Source organism: Sylvia atricapilla, chromosome 23 (genome assembly GCF_009819655.1).
Source record: "Sylvia atricapilla isolate bSylAtr1 chromosome 23, bSylAtr1.pri, whole genome shotgun sequence".
Lineage (NCBI taxonomy): Eukaryota > Metazoa > Chordata > Aves > Passeriformes > Sylviidae > Sylvia > Sylvia atricapilla.
In genome coordinates this window covers 4,143,059-4,149,058 of record NC_089162.1, presented here as the reverse complement: position 1 = coordinate 4,149,058, position 6,000 = coordinate 4,143,059, and positions in this window count along the sequence as shown.

Below are 6,000 nucleotides of genomic sequence, written 5' to 3'. Positions count from 1 at the left end.
CATTCGGCCCCAATCCCTTTGAAAAGGGGTGTTCATATATCCTAATTTTATACTCTCATTTTAAATTCTTTATATGGGGAATCTTTTTGACCCCAATTCCTCTGAGGGTTCCCATACCCTTATTCCAATTCTGTATTTAGGGAATCCACTTGGTCCCAACCCCTTTGAAGGGGGGATCGTTTTCCTGCAAACCTCAGTCACACTCAACAACTCAAAAATAACAACAAAGCAATTTATAAAGACAACATAAAGGCCTGGTTGTAGCAGGGTGGGAAAAGATTTAACAGCCCAGAGGGAGAGGGGAAGATGGATGAACCCAGATAATTCCTGAGAAACTCTGCAAAGAGGTGGAGCAACACAATCCAATAAAGCACACAGGGAAATCTTCCCTCCCCTCATTGGAAATCCATCCTCGAGGCCAGGGGAGTCTCTGATCATCCAGGGGAGTGTCCAAAAGAGCCAAAACACTTTTCAGGGAGTGATCCTGCATTGCTCTGCTCAACAGCATTTTGGGGTTTTTTTTTCCCCCTCCGTTATTGTTGCAATTTTATTGTACAGAAAATATTGTACAGAAAAAAGAGGCTGAGAGCTTGAACCTGATTCACCTTTCAGCTGGAATCTCCTAAAAGCTGGGTTTGCTAAAAACGGTTTTTCCTAAAATTTGGGTTTCCTAAAAGTTGAGTTTCCCAAAAGTTGGGTTTCCTAAAAGTTGGGTTGCCATTCTCAACTCTTTGTTTTGGTGCTTTAAATCCTAAATAAAGAGCTTTAGGCAGCTCTGGAGATAAATTAACCAGCCCTGAAGTAGAGGAAATGATGGGCACTACCAGTCTCAACTCTGGATTTTAAATGGTTGAAGTTAGTCAAGGAAAATCTCATTCACGGAGGCAGTTGGAGGAAAAACAATGAAAAATTACAGGTATAAGGGTCTAACTTGTATCCTAATTAACAAATAATCTCCAAAAATAGCCCTCAGTGACCTGAGGTCACCCCGTGGCTCTGCCGGGTGGGAAGCTGCCTTGGGCTTGACCCCTGCATCATCTCCCAGAGAAGATGCCAGCTGATAAAACTGATTCAAAAAAGAAGTTTACTTGCTGAAAACATCACCTCAACCTGACCAGCATCAAACCCAATCAATCTGCTGAGCTGCCCCATTTTTCAGGCACAAAACATCTTTGCTTTGGTAATTATCAATCACCTTTCTTGCAGAAAGGTTCCTCCAATTTTTTAAATTTTTTAATGTTTTTTTGTACCTACTCAATCCTTGGAGAGACAGATGAATTTTAATGATTTAGATTATTAACCTAAAGGTTGATCCAGACTGGGAGGAACAGAATAATTTGTTTAATCATTATTATTATTTATAATTATTTAACATAGGGGAGAAAAATATCACCTTAAATGTCATCGTGATGCTTTTTTAATTGCCTCGGATGAAATTCAGAATAATCATTACCCTGTAAATGTATACAGATCTAATTTTAAATACCCGAAGATGCTGGATATTTCTCTGGAAAATGCAGAGGATGCATGTTCATTACTGGATGGGGAATTGCAAAGACAGAAAGGAATTGATCAACCAGTTATTGAAAATTAATTCTTCTCCCAAATCACTGCTGGGCTGTTATTTGACATGAGGCAGAAGAAGAAGCTGAGCCAGGTAATTTTTCTTCTTCTCTCATTCCAGAACTTTAGGATGTGCCCTTTAGAAGGAGGGAGGATTTGTGGATGCCTAAAAACGTGCTTTTAATTTGTAATATTTGTATTGTGGAGTTACCTGCACTAGGAGTGGTCACCCTGAGGGATGCCCAGCACTAGAAAAACTTCCATCTGGGAGGAATTTTGGAGCCCAGCCCCATGTGGGGTGTGGAAAACCACAGGAAATACACAAAACTCAGTAATTCCAAAGGAATTGTTGCTGCTTTAGTTTGGTTTGGTGTTTCTTGGGGGTTTTTTGAGGGGTTCACGCAGCTTCTTTTTGGAGATGAACAGGATTAAAAAAATAAGTTTTGGGATGGAATAGGGTGTGCAGGGCAGCTGTGGCTGCCCCTGGGAGTGTCCAAGGCCAGGCTGGAGCAGCCTGGGATGGTGGAAGCTGTCCCTGCCCATGGCAGGAGAAGACATTGAAGGTCCTGTCCAGCCCAAACCATTCCAGGGTCCACTGAAGGACAATCCTGTGCAGGAGCAGCATCTCCAGGGAATGACCAGCACAAAAAACGGGACACAGGGCTGCAGTCCTGCCCTGTGCCCCTACAGACACACCCTAACCCAGGGACAGGTCCCCTCCAGTGCAGCCAGCTGGGAGCTGGGGCCATCCCAGAGCCCACCCCGCTCATCCCTGCGGGTTCAGGGAGTCTGGGATCCGTGTAGGAGCTCAGTTTTCCAAGGACACCCACCAGCACCATCCCCAGGGCTGCAGGGCTGCCCCAGGGCACCTTCCTGACACCAAAACTACACGGACAAACCAAAAGGTGGAAGGAGAGAAGTAAAGGATCCCTCAGCCCAGGGCCAGGCAACACAAAGCTCCTCAATTTGCTGCATTCCCAGCAGGCAACTCTGCATTTCTCCCTGCCCACATCTGGTTTTCCAAATCCCCTGGACATCCAGCAGGTAACCCTAGATTTTTCCCTGCCCACATCTGGTTTTCCAAATCCCCTGGACTTCTAGCAGGTAACCCTGGATTTCTTCCTGTTCCCACCTGATATTCCAAATCCCTTGGACATCCAGCAGGTAACCAACCTTGGATTTCTCCTTGCTCACACGTGATTTTCCAAAGCCTTTGGACTTCCAGTAGAGAACCCTGCACTTTTCCCTGCTCACACTGGATTTTCCAAAGCCCCTGCACCTCCAGCAGGTAGCCCAGCATTTCTCCCTGCCCACTCTTGGTTTTCCAAAGCCCTTTGTCCCCCAGAGCTGGGTTAGGGCAAGCCCTGGCCTTTTCCCACCCCGTCCCTGTGTCCATGCTGGGGACAGGCCCCACGAGCCTGGGCTCAGGGAAAACATTTGCATTTTCCTTGGCACAGGTACAGCATTCAGAATTCTTTCAGGCCAGGCCAATTAAAACAAGCTGAAAACTGCTGAGGGCAGCAGTTTCAGGCAGGATCTGCTTACATTCCCCCTCGGAGAAAAGCGGGGGGCCCACTTGCTGCAACTCTCTCCCTCTCTGCACAGCGTGGGTTTTGAGCTGGGTTTTTTCTTCCTTTTTTTTTTTTCCTTTTTCTTTTTTTAAGGTGGAATAACTTATGCCCTTCACATAGGGCCTCTAGGAGATGGGTGGCAGGACTTGAGAATGTGGCTTCGTTTTCAAACCAGGCTGTAAAACCAAATTGAGGCATGGGAATTTTATTTTTTTTTAATTTTTAATTTTTTTTTTTTAATAAAAGGGGGAAAAATAAAGGAGAAAACCACCAACCCTAAAACTGGTAACTCTGCACAGATTAACACACTTTACCTCCTTCACAAACCTCGCATGGTATTTTCTTAAAAAGGAATAAAGCCACATAATTAGCAATCAGTTGAAGCCTAAGGCTTTTCTGCCACCACAGAGACTATTCAATGCCTACTGGCTCTCCTTACACACTCCTATTACTCCTGGGTTTCATTTTGGACAGCTTCTTTCAAACCTCAGCTGTGTTGTAAATGCAAACTGACAGGTTAAAAGATACCATTTTTATACCCCTGAGCAAATAAAGGAAAATAAAATTAAAAAGCCCATCCTACCAGGGCTGCTTTCTTTTACAGTGATAATCCTCGAGTGCTGCAGGAAGGTTGGAGGAATGCTGAAGGGTGCCAGGGATGGGAGGATATGTGGTTCAGAGGGTCAGGATTCTGCATCCTGACCCTTTTATAGTGAAAAAAAAAACCTTTTTTATTGGCAGTGCCCTTCCCAGAGCCCACAGTGGCCACTCTTCCAAAGCCCTACATGCCAGGACTACCACAGAGAAAACACCTGCAAATGCCCCTGCATCAGTCTGGGGGGTGGGAATGGGCTAATCCAGCAGAACAAACCACGGCACAGGGATTTGCATTTGTTTTCATGGCTCTGAATGAGGCTGTGTCACTCCTGGGCTCGGGCTGAATGCGGGGGAAATGTGCATTGCATGTAAAATCGGGGTCCATTTGGGGTCGAGCTGGGTTTCAAGCAGCGACAGGAGCCAGAGGGGTCTGAACCCAAATTTCTTTTCACCTTGATGGAGCAGCACTGGGCTCACACAGACACCAAGAGTTCCCATTAATGCCAGAGCAACTAAATCATAACCAGAACCTAAATCATCAGCCTCACCTAATTGTCAGCAAGATGTTAATGAGAGGCACGGGAGGAGCAGAACAGGTGACAGCTGGAGAGAACAGAAAGGATTGGAGACAGCAGAAACACCAGATCCCTCAGATCATCCCTGAGAGGAGACAATTCTCTTCTCTTGGCTTTCAGAGCCCTGCTCTAGGAACAGGCTGGCCCAAGGGACTGGGAAAGTAGGACATGAGGACTATTCTGGATCAAAATCCTGTTCTTTTTTCTTTTTTTTTCTTTTTCAAAGGGTGCCCTCCTCAACGACCTCGCTGGTCACCTGCCACACAGGTGCCTCCAAAGGCCTTTATTGATTCCAGCAGGGCAGACAAAGGACTGACACCAGCAGTCCCTGCAGCACAGGGAACGTGCCACCAGCCTGCTGTGATCGCAGCTCTGCCTGCACGGAGCAGGAGTTATTGATCTCTGAAAGGGCGAGCAGACCCTCGCATTTCATCACAGAGTGTGTGACATCCACGGGGGGACTTTGATGCTGGAGTGGGAGGCACTTGAAAGGAGCCAGCTGATTCCTGCCCTGCTCCACAGCCCCTCCTCTCCTCTCAGACAGCACCTCCTGTCCCTCTCATCCACCGGCAATTATGTCTTTTATCTGTTAGGAATTTTTTCCCGCTTTCTTGGGAACCTCGTCCAGTCTCCGCCTGGATTCACACAGCAAAAAGCAAAAAATAAATGAACAAACTGCAACATCCTCCAGGCAGAGATCTCCTCTGCAGGTGTGGGCAAGGACTGCACTGAGCAGGTCAATGGAAATCCAGGTGAAAAAGGGAAAGAATGCAAAGAAAATCTTTGCGACTTCGCAATTGAGGTGGATCGAGGTTCCACCCACCTGGGACACTTTCTGGTGGCATTTGCTAAGGTCATCCCCCAAACTGGGATTCCCTCAGCTTTCCCTCCTGGGCTTCAAGAGGGAATAAAAAGGAGGCAAAAAAAAGAAAAGAGGGGGTCAGGAAACACCCTACTTGGCCACGTCCTGAGCAATTCCCCAGAGGCCAGCGAGCCCAGCTTTCCTGCTGTCCCCTCGGAGGTGGTATTTTCCACTCCCACCTTTCCCCTCCTCCTTATCTCCCTGCCCCTGGCCCCCTGAGCCCAGCAGTGCAGATTAGGAGCCCAGCAATGCACAGACTCCCCCAGACAGCCTGGAGAGATAACAGCAGCCAAACACTGTCCAGAGACAGCCAGGGCAGAGCTGGGCTCCCTCTGGTGATGCCTGGAGCTGGGGACACTGCAGCAGCCGTGAGTCCTAGGGGCAGAAAAACTTCTTCCTGTTCTCTGGGCTTCAATATAAATCAAATTTTCTAAAATATCCATCTTTGAACATCAAAGAGCTGCTGGTCAGAGGTGCTAAAGAACAGCCACTGTCAACCTGCAGGAGTCCAGCTCTGGGTGATGTTTGGACCTGGGGACACTCCAGCAGCTGCAACAGGCAGAAACCCTTCTTTCTGTTCTCTGGGCTTAAATAGAAATCAAATTTTCCAAAATATCCAATGGAAACCTTCTTTAAGCTGCTGCTCAGTGGTGCAGAGGAGCAGCCACTGCCACCTTGCAGGAGTCCAGCTCTGGGTGATGCCTGGAGGACTGGAGACACTCCAGCAGCTGGTTTGTGAGTCCTGGGGGCAGAAACCTTTCTTTCTGCTCCCTTAAATATAAACCAATTAAATATAAATGAAATTTTCCAAAATATCCAATGGGAACCTCCT